Source organism: Lemur catta, unplaced genomic scaffold (genome assembly GCF_020740605.2).
Source record: "Lemur catta isolate mLemCat1 unplaced genomic scaffold, mLemCat1.pri scaffold_53_ctg1, whole genome shotgun sequence".
NCBI classification, from domain to species: Eukaryota; Metazoa; Chordata; class Mammalia; order Primates; family Lemuridae; genus Lemur; species Lemur catta.
In genome coordinates, this window is record NW_025423858.1 from 1,379,109 (window position 1) to 1,401,800 (window position 22,692).

Genomic DNA, 22,692 nt, shown 5'->3' on the forward strand with positions numbered 1-22,692 from the left:
GGTGGGGGCTCGTTCCAAGACCTCTCAGATCCAGATGGAAGTAAGGGGCTTCCTGGGTGACGGCCGCACCGCCTTCCCCGGGCACCTGGGTGACAGCCACACCACCTGCCCCGGACACCTGGGTGACAGCCTCACTGCCTGCCCGACACCTGGGTGACAGCCTCACTGCCTGCCCGGGCACCCACAGCACACGGCACACACAGCACACAGGGCGCCTTGCCAGGGCCGGGCTGCAGACGTGGTGCTGGGCGGCCTCCTCTACCCTGGGAGCTGGCATCACCTGGTGATGTCGCAGACAAGGAGCACCCCGGCTGCGCCTCTGTAGTAATTTCTTGTCACGGACCTGGAAGAGTGACACTGGCTTTACTTCCAACCAGCTGAGACCCTCACTACTAAATACCATCTTCCCACAAAAACACCCACGTTTGCTTTGTGAACCACAACACAGGGCAGACGTTGTTCTAATATAGAAACGTTTGAAAGACACTGAACACACGTGTGGGGAGCTGTGCTGTCTGAAACCAGGTCACAGGAACGACAGGAGGTGGGGAGGCCGGCCTGGGACAGGAGGACGCTCTCTCAGGGCCGAAGCAGCCACGAGTGGACCTCGCCCTGAGACTCCTGAGGAGGGCGAGGCATCTGCAGGCAGAAGAGCCACCGCCAAGCCCAGGCGGGCTCCCCAGAGTCCCCTCCGCCTCTTCTAGGGAACAGGGATGTCCTCAGATGGGAACCGCCTCGTCTCCCGGCCAGGATCCACGGTCACCGCTGCCCATCACCAGACAGGAGACCGATCCCCGGCCCCGTGCCCTGTGCACACTCGCGGGACTGTTCTCTCTCAGTAACACGCTTTCTCCCCGCATTATCCATCTCTCCCCCTTTGCTGTATCTTTTTCCTATCAGCAAAATAGAGGTGGCCCTGGCACCTACCATCCTAAAACACCAACCAAAAACATGCTGGCGGTCCTGTCGGCGACTCTCCCTCCGGCCGCCCGCAGTCCTCAGCCCTGCCTCCGCCGCCTTCTCTGCTGCGCCCCCCCTGGGTCCGTCTCTGACACTCTCTGCAGCAGCCTGCCGAGGTCCCCCAGCTCCGTGTGCCCAAAACTAGTGGGCACTCCTGTCCTCGTCCACCCCGCCTTTGCGGCTCGCCGTCTCCGGGTCTCGCACCTGCCGGCCACCGCCACCCCAGCGCCGGACCCTCTCAATCTGCCCTGTGGGGACTGCAGCTCCACTGCGTGGGTCCTGGCCTCTCTTGGCTGGTGACATTCGACTCCAATTTTGTCTCCAGCTCAGACTGCTTCACTAAGACCCCACTGATGCCCCCACACTGCCATGAGACTGCCTGATAAACACGGCAGACTTCACATTTACAAGACAGAATTCCTTTTGGTCCCTCCCTCCAGGCCCATGCTGGCCTAGGAAGGGGCATCACTCCCCGCCCAAGCTCCACAGCAAATCACCCCCACGTTTATCCTCGACTCCTTTTTGTCCACCTCCACGTTCGATCTCCGGCCAAGTCCCATCCCTCACACCCCACACATCCTGCTCCAGGCACGCCTTCCCCTGTCACCTGCACCCTCCGCACCCAACCACCGCCAGGCCTCTGCCCCCACGCTGCGGTCGCCTGGCAGCTACCCCGCTGCCTCGCGGGCCTTAGTCCTTCTCCAGGGCAGCCCAAGTCCTCAAAGCCAGCCCTGTGCTCAGGCTGTCCCCCCGCCCACTGTGCCAGGCCACCGGAGACTTAACCTTCCTTGGTGAGTCACTTCACTTTTTCTGGTTAGCAAAGAACTTGCGTTCTGCTTAGCACAGTAACCGAAGTGTTTAGGAGAACACCAACTCCCTCTCCCTTTCACTCCACTGCCGAGCCCAGCCCTCACCCACGATCCTGACTCACCACCACCAAGCCCCACTGCTGCCCAGCTCGTTGTGTGGCCTGGAACATCCTGCTCCGTAGTCCTGGCTCCCTTGTTCGCTCCTCTTTTTCCAGATCAAACACTCCCTAACCTTGGCTACCTTCCCTCCCCACATTAAGCTCCAATAGTCTGTTTCTTTCCTGACATTTGGCCCAGCCCTGTCACTCTGGGACAGTGTCTGGCTCTGCTGCCCAGGCTAGAATGCAGTGGGTTCACTGCAACCTCAAATTCCTGGGTTCAAGTGATCCTTCTGCCTCAGCCTCCTAAGAAGCTGGGATTACAGGTGCATGCCATCACACCTGGCTAATATTTTTTTTATTTTTTGTAGGGGATGGGGGTGGGCTCTTGCTATGATGTTCAGGCTGTTCTTGAACTCCTGACCTCAAGCAATCCTCCTGCCTTGGCCTCCCAAAGTGCTGAGATTTCAGGCATAAGCCACTGAGCCCTGCCTGTTTCTTAAGAACTATATTCATCATCACTCAGAGGTGAACCCTATTCAACTTCTCATGATATTCAGATGGTTACAGGCAATTGAACTCAAAGAATAGTGCTGTTAGGATTATGTCAGCAGGATGAATGGATAAACAAAATGTGGTATATCCACAAAACAGAGTATTATTCAGCCCTAAAAAGGAAAGAAATTCTGACACATGCTACAACATGGATGAACCCTGAAGACACTGTGCTAAGTGAAATAAGCCAGTCACAAAAGGACAAATACTTAAATGAGAGTCAAACTCACAGAGACACAAAGAAGAACTGTGGTTGCCAGGAGCAGGAGGAGGGAGAGTGGAAAACTGCTGCCTAATGGGGATGAGCAGCAGTTTGGAAGATGAAAAAGCTCTAGAGGTGGATGGTGGTGACATCTGTACAACAATGTGACTGTACTTAATGCCAATGAACTGTACACATAAAATGTATATTTTATGTTACCTATATTTTGCCATAATAAAAATAAACAAACAAATAAATAATGCATGCCAGGCTTAATCATTTTCATTGAGTACTTTTACAACCCAAGAAATTGAAGGGAAAATGGTCAAGCTCGTCAGACTAACAAGAATATTGGAATTTCTTTTTTTTTTTTTTTTTTTGAGACAGAGTCTCGCTCTGTTGCCCAGCTAGAGTGAGTGCCGTGGTGTCAGCCTAGGTCACAGCAACCTCAAACTCCTGGGCTTAAGCGACCCTCCTGCCTCAGCCTCCTGAGTAGCTGGGACTACAGGCATGTGCCACCATGCCTGGCTAATTTTTTTCTATATATATATTTTTAGCTGTCCAGATAATTTCTTTCTATTTTTAGTATAGATGGGGTTCTAGCTCTTGCTCAGGCTGGTCTCGAACTCCTGACCTCAAGCGATCCTCCCGCCTCAGCCTCCCAGAGTGTTAGGATTACAGGCGTGAGGCACTGTGCCCAGCCCAAATATTGGAATTTCTGAGTTTTGTTCAAGACCCTCTTCTATTTAAGAAATAAAGCCCAATACATTGTATAAGTTGTAAAGAGAAGAAGAAAACCAGGTCAAGAAGCTGGCAACATGTAGGCAATAGCATGTCTTAAGAGAGAAAAAGAACAATGTATAACACAGTTTAAAGATTCAAATGTTTCTGTACATAGGTACACAGAAAAATGAATTTCACAAATCCGTGTAATCCTGGAACTTAAACTATTCATATAGCTAAGCATGGACTTTAAGAAATATTTGTTCCAGGCCAGGTGTGGTGGCTCATGCCTGTAATCCTAGCACTCTGGGAGGCTGAGGTGGGAGGATCACTTGAGCTCAAGAGTTGGAGACCAGCCTGAGCAAGAGTGAGACCCCATCTCTACTAAAAATAGAAAAAATAAGCCAAGTGTCCTGGTGTAAGCCTGTAGTCCCAGCTTCCTGGGAGGCTGAGGCAGGAGATTTCTTAAGCCCAGGAGTTTGAGGTTGCTGTGAGCTAGGCTGATGCTACAGCACTCTAGCCTGGGTGACAGAGCAAGACTCTGTCTCATTAAAAAAAAAAATCATCATTTTCTGCTATGGTAATTTTGCTTAAATATACTCTATTATTATTACTATCCAGCTTGCATCATAGTCTCAACTAGCCAAAGGGTAATATATCTATTGAACTGTTCCTTGCTGGACAAAAGATATATAATTACCATATTTACAAATATGTCATGGAGCTCAGGCGGTGATGCGGGCACTGGGCAGTGATGGTTGGCTGCTGCAAATACAGATGGAGCTTTGCTGGCTCTTCCTCCAGCCAATCACCTCCTGCTGTGTAGCCTGGTTAGTGACAGGCCACATTCCAGTACCAGTCCATGGCCCAGGGGATGGAGACTGCAGTTGTAGCTCAAATGTTACACATTATATGTTTGTATCAAAATATCACATGTATCCCATAAATATGTGCAACTGCTTATTATATATCCATAATAATTAAAAATAAAAACTAATAAGCAAACAAAAAGATAATTATTTAGAGTAAATATAAAATCTTTTGGTTTGAAAACCTTTTGGGATCAAATATTAATACATAAAAATGCTAGATAAAGTATATCATACTTTAAAAATGCATAGCTGAGCTTTTAGGAAATCTTCAGATGCTTAGAACAGAGAAGAAACTGAAAAAAGCAATGAGGGCCTTGGGTGGGGGGCTGCTAGACTGAGATTGGCTTTAGTGTCTGTTTGGGATGGGACAAGAGCTGGTGTCCACGTGACAGAGAGAGTACGGAACTGAATCTGAGTTTTCTTCAGGGTTAGGCCAGAAGTGAAAGGGTGAGATGAAAAACAAAAGCACACTCACTAGCTCAGGCAGGCAAGGAATCTTCCCTGACTCTGCCTGCTCTCTCAGCAGAATGGGATAAACATTCCCCTTTGAAAATTAATTATGGGCTGGTACCACAAGTAGGCTTGGGATTCAAATTTAAATAACCATGTGGACAATGAACCCCCAAGTTAGGAAATTAGCAAAAATAAAGGTGGCTCTAGAAAGGAGTATCACTGAGATGCCCAGAAGAAGCAAACGCAGATCACTCTGGAAGGACATATCCTCACCCAACACACACAATCCCCACACGCACTGCTGCTTCAAAAATAAACGTAAGACCACAAAACACTCAAGGAAACAAGCCACCAGGAGTGAATCAGCCAGACTATACTTTAGTCCTTCAAGATTTCAATAAAAGAACAACTCGATAGGCTGGGTGTGCTGGTTCACACCTGTAATGCCAGCAATTTCAGAGGCTGAGGCAGGAGGGTCGCTTGAGGCCGGGAGTTTGAGACCAGCCTGGGCAACACAGCAAGACCTTGTTCTACAAAAAATAAAAAAAATTAGCTAGGCACAGTGGTGCACACTTGTAGACTCGCACCTGTAGACCCAGCTACTGGGGAGCCTGAAGCAGGAGGACTGCTCGAGACCAGAAGTTTGGGGATGCAGTGAGCTATGATAGTGGCACCACACTTCAGCTTGGGAGACAAAGACCTTGTCTCAAAACAAAGCAAAACACACAAAAAAGAACAACCTGATAAAGTATCTTCAATATGATCAATACCATAAAAAAGGAAGTGAATCCTAAAAAAAAAAGAATAGGATGTCTTGAAAGAATTAATAGATTTCTATTAATAGAATCTAGAATATCTACAAATAAAAATTACAGTAATTAAAATTACTCAATGGATATGTTAGAAAGCAAAGTGGGCAAGACTGAAGAGAGAAGTAGTGAATTAGAATAGAAACTGGAGGAAATTACCAGGCACCAGTATAGAGAGTTCAAGATAGAACATATGATAGAGAACTTAAGAGATGGGGAGGATTGAAGGAAAGGGTCTAAAAGGCATTTTGGAATTAAAAGAAGAAATAGGAGAATGGGGGTAGAGAGACAACATTAAAAGAATTAATGGGTGAAAATTTTATAGAATGAAAATTAAAGGATTGTTAGAATAAAAAATAACATTGAATCATGTGAATAAATAAGAATCCATACATAAATACGTAATTGTGAAACTGCAGACCAAAGACAAAGGCTGTAAAAGCAATTAAAAAAAAAAAAGGAAAAATTCCCCACAAAGAAACTCGGTGTCTAGACTCCAAAGGTCAGAAGCAATGGGGTCCTATATGCACAGGCTGGGGGATGGGGGGCATGAAAACAACCTAATGTACCATTTGATGTACAAAAACTACCCTTAAAGCCAAGGTGGACTTCTGCTTCCAGGACGATGGATAAGTAGTTTTCCCTGTTTCACTCATTAAGTACAACTAAAAACCCTAGATACTATATATGTGTGTGTGTTTATATATTATAGAGAGTTGAAGACAGAACATGTGAAAGAGAGTGTAAGAGATGTGGCGGATTGCACATATACATAAAAAGATGACGCTGCATGGGAGAGAGAAAAAGGCAGACGGGCCAGGGACTTCACAGCCTGAGGGATGCTATGGTGGTGAGTTCCCTGGGTTTTCCTTTTGCCTCATATATCTCAGACTTGAAGGAGAACAAGCTGGTAACCGAGAAATGCCAATGGGTACAGATGAAAAAAGTCCCAACAAAAGCCTGCTCTCTCTAGAAGCTACAGGACCAGGAAAGGGGCAGCTGAACAAGAGAGAAAACTCTTACACAATAACCACTCTCCTCTACCCAAGCATCACAGCAAAAACTATGGCCCACACCAGTAAAGGCCAAATGGGGAGCCTAAACTTCCACCCTGGCAAGGCTAACAAGGCACACCAACACCCCCACAGAGGGGGTGTCAGAGAAGACCAAGTAGGGTGCTGGGGCTTTCTGCTGACTGGGTAGTGAGCTCTTCTGCCCCTGCTACTGTGTCAGGGGAGACCACGGGGAAGGGCACTAGAACATGTTCATCCCCACCCAGCAGTAACAAGAATCCCTCTCACCTGTCAGTGGAGGCCGAGTGAGGAATCTGGACTTCTACCCCCACCTGCTGGTGATGAGGTAGTACCCAAGAAAGGAAGCCAATTAAAAGAGCTAAAAAAGATCCAAGTCTTGTAATGTAATACAAAAATGTCCACGTTTCAGTTGAAAATCCCTTATTATACCAAGAACTAGGAAGATCTCAAAATGAAAGAAAAAAGATAATCAATAGATTCCAACATCAAGTTGACAGAAATGTTAGAATTACCTGACAAAGATTTTTCCTCACAGTTGATCAAGAGAAAATAATTATAGCTACTTATGTGTAGTGTAGTAGCAGCTACAGCAGCAGCAAGAGTAGGAGTAATTGTAATATTTCAATTTTAAATTTTTTACAAAAAATTATGTGGTTCCAACCTGGTCTCCAAAGTCCTCTGGGAATTTCCACAAAACCACAGGATCTGTAAATAATTGACACACATCCTTAAACAGAGGCAAAAGAACACATTTAAAGCAACAGTCCTGGTTAAATACTCTTAAAATTGTCAAAGCTACTTTAATTATAATTTTTAAATTTCTCTTGAGACATTTACAGTTGATGAGGTTCACTTCTTTTCCTTGATTGAGTTAAATATGTTGAACTTTTAAGGGTTTTAGTGACCTTTGGAATACAACAAATGAAATTAGTAACTTAGGCCATCAAAAACCATTACTGTATTTCTTTTAGCAACTCACTTTTTTATTTACATGTCATAAAGATTCTGAACTTTGAATTTTCAATTTTAACTATGCTTACAAAAATATTGGTTTTAATTTGAAAAGAAAATTTTAAATGTGGTAAACATGTAATCACATACATTATAGCCCTCAGGGACTAGTCTAAAATATACAGCTTAAATTTCCATTTAAAATCCCCAATAAAAATTTACAAAAATTGTAATAATGTTTGCTTCATATTGGCTTTAAGAGTCCTAGACTTTGCAGTAATAGGTGAGTTGGCAGGCAGGTATAAGGCAGCTTATTTAAAATACAGTTGGTATTTGCAGGACAGTTCAGAGAAATTTTTCTAATATAGCTAGTAATTTGGTAATTTATATAAATCAATATTGCTTTATAAATATTCACATCAGCTTTTTGTTTTCTTTATTTCTCACAATACTTCTCTTCTGTTTAGCATAAGAAAGTGAAGTTTTAGTTGTAATAATCACTAATAAATATGTTGGTCATACACTTATTTTTTAATTTTGTCAAAAACTTCTGAATACTTTAAATGTCTCTTAAAAGGATAGTGTTTAATAATAGATTATTACTTCTGACAAAAACCTTTGAAAGCCCAAGATAAAATATGAACAACAAGTACAACCTATATGACAGGGTTCGAACTCCACTCCAAGGAAAAGGCCCTGGTGGACCAAAGATCCACACTCCAGGTACTCAACCAATGGAAATCTACAGTTTATTTCTACTACTCCATATTGCTTTTTAAGAAATATTATTTAAGGATGTATAATTTCAAAAGTTTTAATTCCAAACTTTAATAAATGTCTAGCAACATTTTTAGCATGAGCTAGTTCCTCCTGTGTTTTTATTTAACAGAATATTTTTCAAATATTTTAACTTAAAAAAAAGCATGCTTTCTAGAATTAAACTTTTTACTTATTAAGGAGTAAAAAGTTCCCATATAAGTTAACATAAATAAATCATTTAAAACATCTTATATGAAAATAATGTATTACAAACTTATAAAGGTAATATTAAATGATTATGTCCTCATGTAAAACAAAATGTTTCCATTTCTAAAATAAATTTGAAATGCATTATTCATCACCATAAAATACTCAAACATTAATGTCCTGTGGATAACTATGTTCCCAGCTGGAAAAAATATACATATGTGGCAATTTTAGCAAAATGGTAGATGCTAAGATCTAAATCTCATAAGACAAAAGTATATGATGGAATCTCCATCAAATAGGAAACAAAAGTTACTACCTTGATAAATTACAATAACTAATAGCCACGTAAACAAATCATAATGCAGAAATGTTACATAATGTTCTCATAAACAATGGAATTAAGAGGTTTCACTGTGAATATTTCAAACAACCCTTCTAAACAACTCAACTTTGTAGTTCTCGTTTGAGAAAATGTTTGTGACAAGTTTCTTACACGTTGCTGTGCAGCCCTTACCGTCTGCCTGTACTGTTTGCAGCATTTACCTAAGTGTGTTTTCCTGTCTCGCTTTTCCTCATCTCTTACTCCACCAGTTTTTTCTGTACACTCTGCTTTTCCACACAGGGAAAACAAGTAAATACATGAAAATAGCATCTACTGGTTTCATCACGAAGTGGAAAATATCCTTTTCTTCTCATTAAATGAATTTTATCCTTCAGCACTCAAAACTTTATTATAATCATGTGCATCCATATTTTGAGATGGATTAACTTGGTTCCTGCCTATGTGATTAGATTTAGAGCACATCTGATGCATCTTTGTGGCAACTTTTCAGAAGTACTGCAAAGGAAGAAACAAAAGAGCTCTGAAAAATATAATCCGATTCTACAACTTTATGCACAAAGACCGAATTTTCTGTTCCCTGAGGATTACTTTCCAGATACTCAATCTGATCTGGCAATATTAGGTCAATTTTATGCTGATTTTATGAGTGAAAGGATGAGAACCGCTGGTGGGAATAATCGCTGCCAGTGATGACTGATACACACTGCGTTTCCTTCTTGCTAACGTCTACTAGTAATTCAAAAGAGACTCCATATCTTAATTTAAAAAAAAACTTTGCTGCCAACAATCTAGAAACCAAGTAACGATAAAAATATATAACTTCATTTTGACATAAATATTTCTTATTTTAATAAGAAATGTTACAGTGTAGTAAAAAAAATACAAATTTTTATTAAATTAGTAAATTTGGAAGGTGAATATTTAAAGTATGATTTGTGTGCCACCATCACAAAGATTCCAAATCCATTAAGGGTTTTTTAAAATGTAAAGTAAGATAAATTCAGCAGTATATTCTTTTCTTTCCCAATCAGATATTTCACATTTTCTGGCCCTTAATTAAAAACAAAAGTTAAAATTACTTAGAATACTAATGTGATTCTACTTCACTATAAAATTATGCAGGAAGAAGTTTGTAATTTTCATAAGTGAATAATATTTATTTAATTCTGTAGAATTCAATGATGAAATATACAATATCTTTAAAATCACACATTTGTAAAATTGCAAATCAGAGACTACTTTTGAAAAGGTAGCATGTATCCTATTAGTGTTTTGCATGATTATAGCTTTCTGTACTTGATTTACCTACATTGTAGAATCAGAACTTTAGTGTGAGGAAATTAAAGTCAAAACAGTGAGGAGTTTGTCTTAGCCATACAGCTAGCTAATGTCAGAGCCTGGAGCTTTCTTAATTGAGATGTAAAGAATACTTACTTTAAATAATTTCCAATAATTCATACATTTTTGTGGCACATTTAACTTAAGTTCAATTTATTTCATTGAAAAAGCTATGCGGTACTAAAGAAACGGGAAAAGTCCCTGCCGGGCACTGACCTACGACACCCATGGAGGAAACCTAGTTGTTCAAAGCTTTGTCTCAGGCACGGTTATCAGGTAGAAACATTTCAACTCAACTTGAAGAGTCACCGGCTTAATAATGTCAAAAAACATGACTAATGAAGGAATGAGGTCTCCTAAACATAAATGAGCAGAAATCATTAAAGAAAATGTGTGATTTTTGTTCTTTCACCTGTAGGGATACAATGGTGAACAAAGCAGAGTCCTTACCACTCATAGAAAAGAGGAGCATCAAAACATATAATACAGTAAAATTTTATGGTACTAACTGCATAGGATGCTGCAGGAGCACATAATAAGGAAATCTAACCTAATTTAGAGAGCCACTACAGGACTTCAGAAGGAAAGGACAGGAAAATTGACACTCAGGTTAGATAAGAAAATGATGATTTGTGCCATACAGTGGGCAAGGGAAAATGCTACTGAGTGGAGAACCAATATGCGTGAAGTCTTGGAGGTTACAAGAAAACAGAACACATTTTAGAAACTGAAAAAAAATCTAATATATCTAGAATGTAGATTGGGAGGGAGACAACGTCAAGAGATGAAGCCGGATTGGCAAGGAAAGCCACTGAAGCAGACATGGCACAAACCAGGTGAGGAAGAACCACCAGAAAGGTATGGTGAATGCAGCTGGAGTGTGTGTTGTCACGAAGTCAAGGGAACAGAGTGCATCTAAAAGAAATCCTCAAAAATGCTGCAAACATTGAAAAGTGACAACTGAAGAACTGCAACTGTATTTAAAGACATACAGCCACAGTCAGATGGGCTTCAATTAAAAGGCAGGAAGAAGGATGCAGATTTAAGATTATGGAAAGAGTGTGAGGAAAGAGAGACTGTATGGAGGCAATTTATTTAAGAAAGGCTATAAAAGGCAGAAGAAAGTAAAGGTGGGTAGAAAGGTTAAGTGTGACAGATTTGTTGTGTTTTAATTTCAGACGGGCACAGACTTGCACGTGTTTAAAGGCTGACAGGAAGTGATGAGCTAGCAGAGCACCAGAGAAAGAAAGAGCCTAAGATCCCTGAGAACACAGCCAGGGCTGGAATCCTGGTCAGGACGGTGAGACGAGCCTTAGACAGAAGCTGGAGGACGTGTGCCATTGTTACAGGAAAAACAGAAGAGAAAGCCATAAATCTAAGTAAATCTGTTGTGGTACAAAAATAAGAGTTTTGTGTAAAAGTTGCTCATTTTTTTTGTTTAGTAGGAAGCTCTCTGCCACCAAAACATGCAAATACATTTTAAAACAGCTATTTTCAGTTGAAGATATACTACATATATATGAAGACTGTAGGATTGAGAAATAAGATGAAATAAATAAATGGAAGCATAAGTAGAATTATGAAATTAGGCAGCTTAACTTCTGGTCTTCTACCTATGAGTAACACAATGCTTTCCGTCTGTGATCAGACGCAGGTATTGAAAAATAGCGAATCAACTTCCTTCTCCACTTCTCTAAGTTGATTTTAAAAGAACAGTGTCTCATGTGCTTATCCAAGTATCCTATGTAACTATCATTTTCTACATGTGCTAGTATATGAAAAAGCCTGAAAAGCACAAAGTTTAATAACTACAGTTAAAATTATAATTTTTATTACATCTGCAAAGTAGTTTTCAAACCCACTAATCATTGTAATTTTATATTCGGCCTGATTGCAAAAAAGGATTTCAGGAAGTATCTCAATCATTTAGGGCCACAAATGACCTTGGCGAAACCAGAAAGCCAGAGAACCAACACCATGCCATTTTTCCTTGCATGTACCCCAGCAAAACACAGATTTACAGCATTGATGGAAAAATATCACTCATTCTGACAAAGCAGTAATAAAAAAAACACAATATTACAGACTGCACAACATTACAAACGTTAAGACTACAAGCAATAGTGAAAACAAAAACAAATTCATTGCTGAAAAATCTTAAATTCAGACTAAAAATAATCTTGATAAAACATAATCAGATGTGTGTACAAATTATTTTAAAGCTAACATGTAGATGAGAATATAGAATTTTAGTATCCTTTTAAAGGTCTAGTTCAGCAGTTCTCAAACTTTAGCGTGCAACAGAAATGTCTACACATCCACACTGTTGAGTCCTACTCACAGAACTTCTGAGGCTGGTCTGAGAACATGCATTTCTAACATGTTCCCAGGTGATACTGACACTACTCGTCTAAGCACCAGACTTTGAGAGCTAATAGCACAGATCATGTATCTCTCACAACGATTACCATTATGTGTCACATGTTAAGGAATTTAATACTTCCTGATTGTAAATATTCTTTCTAATATGGCAATAAATAATTAAAAATTCTCTTTATTACATATTTTTTTATTTGACAATAGGTAGATCTTCACAGGGCCAAGAAGAAACACCACCCAGAGCAATTACAGCAGGAAATATTTTTAGAAAGAAAAACACTACCAAAATGTTTTTAAAACCCTTTCTGTGCTAGTAAGTCTACTAATAGGATAATTCTACTTCCATATCCCAAAGAAAAGAATTTTATTTCAAAATTGAGTGTTTTATGACACTGGACCTATATAATTGATGGAGAACTTTAGTTATGTGAACATAAAGATATACTGGCTATTCATTTCCTCTATGTACACCACATACAGACACACTGACAGTCCATATCTAAACAAGACAGACATCTGTCTGTACCTTTCCATGTCAGATACGTGAGGAAATATTTTTTGCTGTGGTTTCTTAGAATGCTTTGCTTTGTAGAATTTAAGCAATTAAGTTCCAATTTGAACAACAGAAGGGTAAATGCACAGTAGGTGTATCTGTGAATGTAAAAAAATTTAAGGCTTTTGTTTATTTTGTATTTTCACAAAAAGTTTCATTATATATGGATAGAATCTTAGAATTTTCTGAATGAGAAAGGACCTTAAAGGTACTTTTTACCACTCGGACTTAGGAAAGTTATATTTCATCCTGCGGTTCTGGAGCTAGTAACTATCGAAGCCAAGACTGGAATCCAGGTATCCCGGCTTCTAGCAGGACATCCTCTCTGAAACACGCCGCTGCACGTACAGCACCACACAAGTAAACCCAGTTTGCTCTGGTTGGTTACCTTTGACTTTAATGGTCATTCACTGGACACTAGTTTAAAGTACATTCACACTTAATTATCTACAAGAAGATATTTTCAGCAAAACAAGTATTTAAATTTTTTTTTGTAAAACAATGGCCTAAATCTTACAGACTTCCTCTGAACAATACTTGGAAATCTGTATGTGAAGAAACCTTGTAAAGAATATTAATAGTATTCAAATTAATATCCTCTCAATCTGGAATTAAAATAATTCTTCATATAATCATGTTAAGTTTGACTTACATGCACAAAAACCTTATAGAAATGAAAACATTATTTCAAGATCTTTTACTTTATAACCAGTTGCAAAAATAGAGATCACACTTCTATTTGTTGCTTTATATGATGTACACATTTAAAAGCAAGCAAATTTGGAAATTTGTCCATTTGTTCACCATCCTAAAAATGTACATAAGCAGTGATAGAAATAAAATCTAATGTAATGATCCCATTGTGATTATCTTCATTCTAAAGAGTCATCTGGAAAATCAAACTGCTTCTACTACTGTAAAATAATTTTGGTGCTTTTGAAATGCAAACCATAGAAACAACTTAATGGATAATTCTAGTCGTTCTAAATATTTCTCCCCAGAATAACCTAAAATTAGCATCACAACTCAAAATAAGGAAGCTCTTTTTGCTCATAGATTAGCAAATTCTAACTAAGGTAATGAAAATGAAACTTCTAAGAATCTCATATAATCCATACCGTGTTAGATGTATCATTTTACTACTTCCACTCCTTTTAAATAAGACCTATTATAATAAAATGAAAACTCTCATCAATCACCTGATAGAGTAATTCCAAACTTAACCAAACAGGGCTAATGGGTGAGAATTGAATTGAAAACACCTTGACAAAGAAAGCAATTTCTTTTCTTGGCACTCCTCTGAAGCTGTGGGTGATCATGGTAATCAAACCAACAGTAAGGGGCCATCTGTCCCAAGGGCCCTTCATGAGAGTTAAAAAAAAAATCAACAACAAAAAAGGGAAAGAAATGCTGTTCCACAGATGTTCAATTCTGATTAATCTATGACAAGGAACTTCCAACTGAGAATCAATGTTTTGACATTTTTCAGATATCAATCATAAAAAGCCAACACTAAGTTTTTATAAGAACACAGGGGAAAAAGAAGTTAATAGGTTGCCTGCAGAAAGACGATCTGTCATACAAAACCTGATACACCTTTTAGTCAGCTAAGATGTGCATCCTATCCTAAAGCAATAGCTTTTATTATGATTCCCTTAAAGAGGAAGGAAGACAAGAGGCCATGTTTTAATTTAGCATGAGACAGTGTTTTTTAATAATTCTTCCTACAAGTATGTGATTAAACAAAAAGACAACATGTATTTTTATTCACAATATCCCTTATATTTAACTCTTTGAACTAAAACATTTTAAAGAAACACAGCCTTAGCGTGAAACTTCAGAAATGTAAAATTAACTGACCCTCTCATAAAACAGTTTCATTTTATTCATAACATTTAATTTTCATATTACACCAAAAAATAATTCTGTGTAGAAATGCAAACTTAGTGAAGGCTTTTCCCATTTGACATAAAGATAGTTTGAAGTGCAACAGACTCCTGGCACTCCTAGATATAACACACAGTTTCAATAATTTGGAAATAAGCTAAAATTTATGAGTAGAATCATACCTACTATTAAAATGACTCAAAGTTTACTAAGATGAAAATATTTGTAAGCTACATTAAGAATTACTAAAAATATTTTAAAATGAAAATACAATAAAACAAAATATTAAAGAACCAAATTAAGCCATGTGTCACATTTCTTTCAGAATACATCCAAGTTAGGATCAAATTAAATGTAGAATATACTTAAGACTCAACAAATAAATTCACTAAGAAATTTACTGTAAATGCAATAACTACTTATCTTTTTATCTACAAAGCCTAGGAATTGATTTTGTAATCCCAGAGAGATCTCATATCAGGCACAGGACAGAGGCAAATATAAATATCCTTTGGAAGAAGAAATACTCAACTCAGGTCTTGCCAAACATAAATTTGCAATTCAAAATTACTATAGAAAATCTAAACACCTGTGATTATAACCCATCAGAAACAGAATTAAAATATTTTGTTTTGCTCCTGCCTCAAAGGCTTTTGATATTAAAGTTATCTGAAACAACATATATAATAAAAATATCTAAAACGTTTAAAAAAGAAAATAAGGATTCCAAGTATGAGCAAACAATAAGAGATTTTTAAAGACAGATTTTGAAAACTAGAACTTCAAAAATATAATTTTTGAAATTAAAAGCTCAATGGATAGAATAAATAGCAAATCTTATAAAATTGAGAAGAGAAATAGTGAAATAAATCAGACACAAAAGATAGTAAACAGAATGAGGCACAAGGATAAAAACAGTGAGAAACCTAAAGGAAGTTAAGAAAAATGGGGACCAAAATAACAACACAGATCTATTTAGAGTTCTAAAAAATCAGACCAAAGAGAATGGAGTGTGTGTAATGGGGGAGGGAAGAAAATAATATTAGAAGAAATAAAGACTGATTTTTCCAAAACTGGCAAACAACATAAGCTTCAGATTCAGAAAGCACAACAAGCCCAAGCTAGAGCTCAAGAAAGACATTTGAGGCCTGATAACGAAGTTGCAAAGCACAAAATGATGTCGATAACTTTAAAAGTATCCTACAGAGAAAAGAGATAACTAGAAAAATAGACACGTTATTACACTGATAGCAGACTTCTCAATAGCAGCAATGGAAGCCAGAAGACAGTGGAATAATATATTCAAAACCTTTAAGAAAGTATCCTTGTCATTTAAAACCGTGTAAACAGAAATGTAGGCAAAATAAAGATATTTTCAGAAAGACAAAAACTAAAACATGCACCAAGAACAGATTCTCACTAAAGGAGTGTCTAAAGATTGTAACAGCAGGAAAAAAGAATAATTCTCCCTAAGGAAAGTGTAAAATGCAAGAAATCATATATTTCATGTATGCAGACCAATATATACAACAATGTTTATTGAAGCACTGTTTGCAATTGACAAAGTTTTAGAAATAACCTTAAATGTCCATCAATATGAAAATGGTTATATTATTATTATTCTATAACATACTATACAGCCCTGAAAAAGATTACAGTCTTGAAAAAATTACGTTTGCTCATATGAAAAAAAATGTACAAAATACAGTATTAAATGAAAAAAGGAGACTAGATGAAGCCAGAAAGATAAGAGGAAACAAGAAGAACATAAAGAACCTTAAGAGTCATAAAGAAGAACTTGCCTTGAACTCTGGGAAAGGAAGCCACAGAACAGTTTGAGCAGAGAGGTAACATGGTCTCACATATTTCAACAGGATCACTCTGGCTTCTGTGTTGAGCATAAACTGAAAAGTGACAAAATAATGAGCCCAGGTATGAGGCTACTGAATAATTCAAATAATATTTTAAATGAACATCCTGGGAAAAGAACTTTCACCTTATAGATACTAGGACTAGAATTCAGACATATATTGACAATCTGTGGTGAAATAGCAGGGAAGACAGCAAATAATATAAGATTTATAAGATGATCCACCCTCCTGAGACAGAATTCATCCCAAGAGCAATAGAGGCCTACGAGTCAGAGGGAAACTCTCCCAGTGGATTACAGCGGGTGTTTATGAACCTGATCTAACTCAGGGACCTTGTCAGCAAGCGGGCACTGTGGAAAGTGTTTCATAGAATGACTAATGAGCTTTAGGTCTGCAGAACTTCAACACAGACCATAAGAAGCTGCCTCCCTACTCCGCAGGGACTGGACTCACAGTGCGGGCTGTGAAGGATCAAGTGGCGCTGAAAGTACAAAGGACCGGCAACACCATCACGAATGGCAGCCCAGGTGACAAGAGCAGTAGCAGTGACACAGGGTGCACTTCAAACAGTGCTCGAAGGTGATGGCACGCGTCCCTGCCAGCACCAGCCAGCATCACCAGCATCATCCTGGTGGAGCACCAAGCAAGGTCTGGAGAGACGACTGCGTCAGTCATACGGAGACGACTGCAGGGACAGGCATGAGGCACAGCAGCTGAGGGAGACGAGCGATTCCTCCACCTGTGAGACGCCCCTGGGGGACCACGGACATAGGGACCAAAGTGAACACCTCAAACTGGACTAAGACCCAGAAGGCGCTCAGATAAAGGTCGTCAAGCTGCAACAACTGAGTCTGAATTTCAATGTGTCATCTCCACCCTCAAGTTAGTGATGCCTATGGACTTGTGGGCAACACTTTTAAAATATCTATGATAAAATTAAGAAACTTGTTAATGACAAAGTACAATGATAAGCAAAACAAGCATAACCCAGGTATTATATTTCAGGTCTCTCTTGCTATACTATGAAAGAAGTAGAGATGTGAACAAATATTTCACTGTTACTAATTAAGCAATTTTTTAATTCTAAAGTCTTCCCTGATAGCATCTTCCTTAACTAATAATGAGTTTATACCATTAACCTTTGAGGTCAATATTATGATTGGTAAATATAACACTGATATTGGCAAAAAGAATCATTTCCTTGTAGGGACAGAAAGCTGTTAGTCTGAACATGCTTACCAATTATTAACTCCTAGAGTAATTTTCACTCATTTTTCTTAAAACACATAATATCAAGTTATTGGGAATTATATTAGAAAGACCTTGCTAGGTATTGAGAATAGAAAACAGTGATCTGGTTTTGAGGCCAACTAGACTGAATTCTACTTCTATAATACACAGACTGCAAGAGCAAACACAATTTCACACGGATTATTTGTCACGTGAGTTTACCTATGAAAATAACCACGTACTGGAGATTATAGGCTAGAGGGGTCACAAGAGGCCTTGTTCCCTCTCCCTGCGTGTCCGGCTCCTTCACATTACACCAAACTGGGTGTATCCATTTACACTCCGCACACACACTACCACGAACCTCCCAAGTTTCCCTCCTGCAGTGTCCAATAAATCTAATGGTTCAAAGTTCTTCCCAGTAGGATGCTCTGAGTGCAGTGGTATTTACAACTAATTGATCACAACCAGTTACAGATTCCTTTGTCCCTTCTCCACTCCCATGGCCTCACTTGACCAGTCTTAAAAAGTTCTTCCCAGTAGAACAGACACTGGAGACTCGGAGGGGCAGGGGGGTGGAAGGTGGGAGGTGGGAGAGGGGTGGGAGATGAGAAATTACCTAATGGGTACTAAGTACACTCACTGGGTGAAGGTGACATAAAAAGCCCAGACTTCACCACTATGCAATATGTCCATGTAACAAATCTGCACACGTACCCCACAAATCAATAAAAATTTTTAAAAAATAAATAAAAATTCTTCCCCATGTCCAACTAAATCTCTCACAAGAGAACTTAACTCTTTTCTCTCTTGTTGAAAAGCTGGAACATCACCACATGTAATTTAAAACAAACCCAAAAGCTGTTACTGAAACTCTATTTCCCGTATCTCACAAATTATTTCCTCTACATAAATGTGGTGGTTCTCAACCCTTTCTGTTCATTAAATTGCCTAAGGAACATCATTTAAAAAAGAAAAAGGTGGCCTCTTTACCCTATCCCATACCATACTAAATGTCTGCAATTAATTTTTGTTTAAAACTCCCCAGGTGATTCTAATGTGTAGCGCTGGTTGGGAACAACTACCTCAATCTTTCTGGAAAAAAAAAAAAAAATTTCAGCCTTTTTTCAAGCTTCAGGTGTTTCAAACTAGACTCAAAACTACAACATAATACATAATTCCACATGTAAAACATTAGTGTTTTTTATAGATGTTCATAAGCATAAAGTAAAATTTCGTATCTTAAGCCAAATTTTTCCAATGACTTCATTACACCATTCCCTTAGTGTCTAAACTGATCATACCCTTCTCACTCTACTAATGAAACCCAGGCACCAAAGCTGAAAATCTCAGAATCAGCCTTAACACACCTTCTTCATCCTCTACATCTAATCGGCTGCTAATCATGTTAGTTCTTCCTTTGAAATGTAGTTCTCATCCATTCCTCTTCTGTCATATTCTAACCCTACTCTAAATTCTTACTAACTAGTCTGGCTGACACTTAGCTCTTCTCATCCCACTGCCACTAAATTAATTCCTTAAAATAGTGTTGTCCTTTGTCTTGGTTTTTAGAAACAGGGTCTCGCTCTGTTGCCCAGGCTGAAGTGCACTGGCAGAATCATAGCTAACTAGAGCCTTGAACTCCTGGGCTCAAGCCATCCTCCTGCCTTGGCCTCCCAGGGTGCTGAGATTATAGGTATGAGCCACCCCACACCCAGCCTAAAATAATGTTATTATGCCCCTGTTCAAAGAAAAATATTCAGTGGCTTCTCACTGCTTACACTGAGAAAACCCAATTCCTCAATCTATGTTGGTATTTAATACCTCAAGTAGAATATTCAAATTTTAACACAATAAATAACTCTACATATTAAGACCAGTCAATGTAGCAAACTTGGCACTTCTGACCCAATTCCATCCTACCTAAAATTTATTTCCCTCTACATTCCAATATAAATTTTCTATTCAATCCAGGCATCCAGTCTTTCACGTACATAAAATGACAAATTCCAAGGATTTACTCATACTTCAATACATGCTGTACCCCCTTCCTCAAATACTATGTTCACTTTTATCTGTATCTCCAAATTCTTTGCTCTGTTCTGGACCACTGCTGTGAGGCCTTCCCAAAACACTGCAACCTCACGGACGGTCTCACTTCCAGGCAATACATATCATCTAAGCCAGTTATTTTGAAATATGTTATACTGCCTTACACTTCTACTTAACTATTTTATATTTCCTCACTTAAATAAAGATCCTGAAGGCAGAAATCATGTGTTTTATTTTTTCTGTATACTTCATAAAAGCAGTCTTTTCAATTTTTTTCATGGAATTTATTTTTCATTCCTTCCAGCCAATGGAAATATATAATGCATATAAAATTCTTCCCTATCATATCACTTTTTTCAGAGTAAATCTCATGACATTAATTTACTTATATCAACGTGCTTATTTTAAGTAGCTAGCCTACTTTAATATAAGTCTGATCAATTCTGATTTAAAGGCAATATAATGAATCAAATACTTGTTGATATCAAAGAGAGTCAAGTGTTCCACCCTTATATGTTTTCACTAAAGATAACAAGCAAATGAACAGGGTAAAGCCATCACTAATTAAGAAAGCACCACGCTTCAAGAAATAAATGGTCAATTAAACAGTAATTACATAGAAAAAATAGTAATTATGCAGAATTGTCCTTGGACATTGGCTGCTGATGTGTTTTAGTTAGCCTCCATAACGTTGAACACAAGTTCTCAAACTTTTTGGTCTCAGGAATTATTTTTACTCTTAGATATCACTGAGGTCATCAAAGAACTACTGTTTAGGTGAGTTACTGCAAATGATGTTTACTGTCCCAAGTACACACTTCATCAGTCATTGGAGCAATAACTTCATCCCAAAGCCTATAGAAAAGTCCACCACCTACTTGTGAAAATGGGAGTAAAAAAGGCTAATAACATATCAGGATTATCATGAAAATAGTTCTGACCTCACAGAACCCCCGAAGGACTCCAGAGGATCCCCACAGCCCCCCAGACTCCATGTGGAGAAGCACAGGCATAACACAAAGAATTTAGAAAACAGCATAAAATCATGTTTAAATGTCGCATAAGCTTTTAAAAAATTAAGATCTTCTTTAAAACCTATGAAAAAGTCAAGGTATAATTATTTATTTGTTACATAAATATATTCCCTCTTTATAGGTACAAGGGAGAAAAAGATTTCAAGGTGAAATGCCTTTAGAGCACACAGGTGTACCCACACATATAGATGCAGGTGGTGTAAATCAGTGCAGTGAGCCTGCAGGAAACAACACAAGGATGCAGTAAAAAAGAGACCCCAGACGCCTTCTCAAGAAGGCAGCATCATCCAGCTCCAGCCACGTGGAAAGTGGGCCCAGTGTTGACAGACACTGTGATTTTTCAAGAAAAGCTAGAATTTTTATGAAAAAAAAATCACCTAATTTTATGTTGGGAAAAATAATTAAACATTTCATGAATACCATGTGAGCCTACATACACACATTGCCTAGAACAGCGCCTGACACTTCGGAAGCCTTACGTCATTAACTATCATCATATTCAGTACTGTCAGGCAAAAGGGGGAAAATGCTAAGACACAGATGCAGACATTTGGCCATGGTGAATGGAGATAATGCATGAGGCAAAATGACTGGCTGTTATTTTTTCTTTATCTTCACATAAATCTACCTCATTCCACCCCCAGGACCTTCCTAAGTCTGGTCACTTGTTTTACACCATCCTTGCGTACTTCTGTCTTAAGGAATGATTCCTTATCAAATTTTCATCAACTATTTATTAGCTGAAAACTTAGAGCGCTGCACAGTAGCTCACCGCCCACTCCGACCTAACGTGTACATTTCACGTGTTTCACCTCTTGTCTCTTTCCTTCAGCTCACTGCCACCTTCTACTTTCTACCCTTTTTCTTTGCCCTTACCTCTTTATCACTGGATAGCCAGCACAATCTCTAGCCTCTGTTTCTCCCCCTCTTTCTCCTTTTCTGTTTTTCAGAGTAAAAGTGAAACGAGGCAACCACGGGAACAAGCGCCTCATACTACCAAAGGGAGTCAGAGCAAGAGGAGAGTCATCACAAGATGACACCACAGCATCCTGCACCTTAGAACAGCCGCAAACAATACAACACAAGCAGCTGCTCACCCACGTCTACACGTGGTTACTCTCAGGAATAAGTTACATACACTAACACAGCCAAGCAAAGAGCCCAAGTGCAGAAAACCTTAATTATTGTTCAAGACTGATATCTGATTGACAGGAGAAGGAGAAGCAATTGGTCCAGATCGATAGGTCCAAGCCAGCAGGTGACACAGGGATTAACACCTTAACTTCCATCAGTTCTAAATGGATTATAACTAAATTCTCAGTATTGATAACTAATATCTATATAAGATCAGACAGAAATCTCCAAATTCTTTTTACACTAGCACTACAACCATCTCCTACCTGGACTTGTATACTATTTCATAACAACACTGACCACCTGAAGACCTGTATGTACTAACAGAATAGGCACCAAAATGCCACAGACCAAATAGGAGTCTTAATATGTACCAGAGACGTGCTCTACTCAACTTTTCTATTTCTGCAGAGATACACGATCATATTAAATAAGG

The 22,692-nt window shown here is 38.8% G+C and overlaps 1 long non-coding RNA gene across 1 annotated transcript in view; it reads right to left on the reverse strand.

The window, feature by feature from the left end:
* Positions 1-22,692, reverse strand: part of LOC123629844 — a 32,033-nt gene that overhangs the window by 1,512 nt on the left and 7,829 nt on the right. The window contains exon 3 of the long non-coding RNA XR_006732315.1: positions 7,177-7,220. This is a non-coding gene — a long non-coding RNA (uncharacterized LOC123629844). The remainder of the gene's footprint in view (positions 1-7,176; positions 7,221-22,692) is intronic.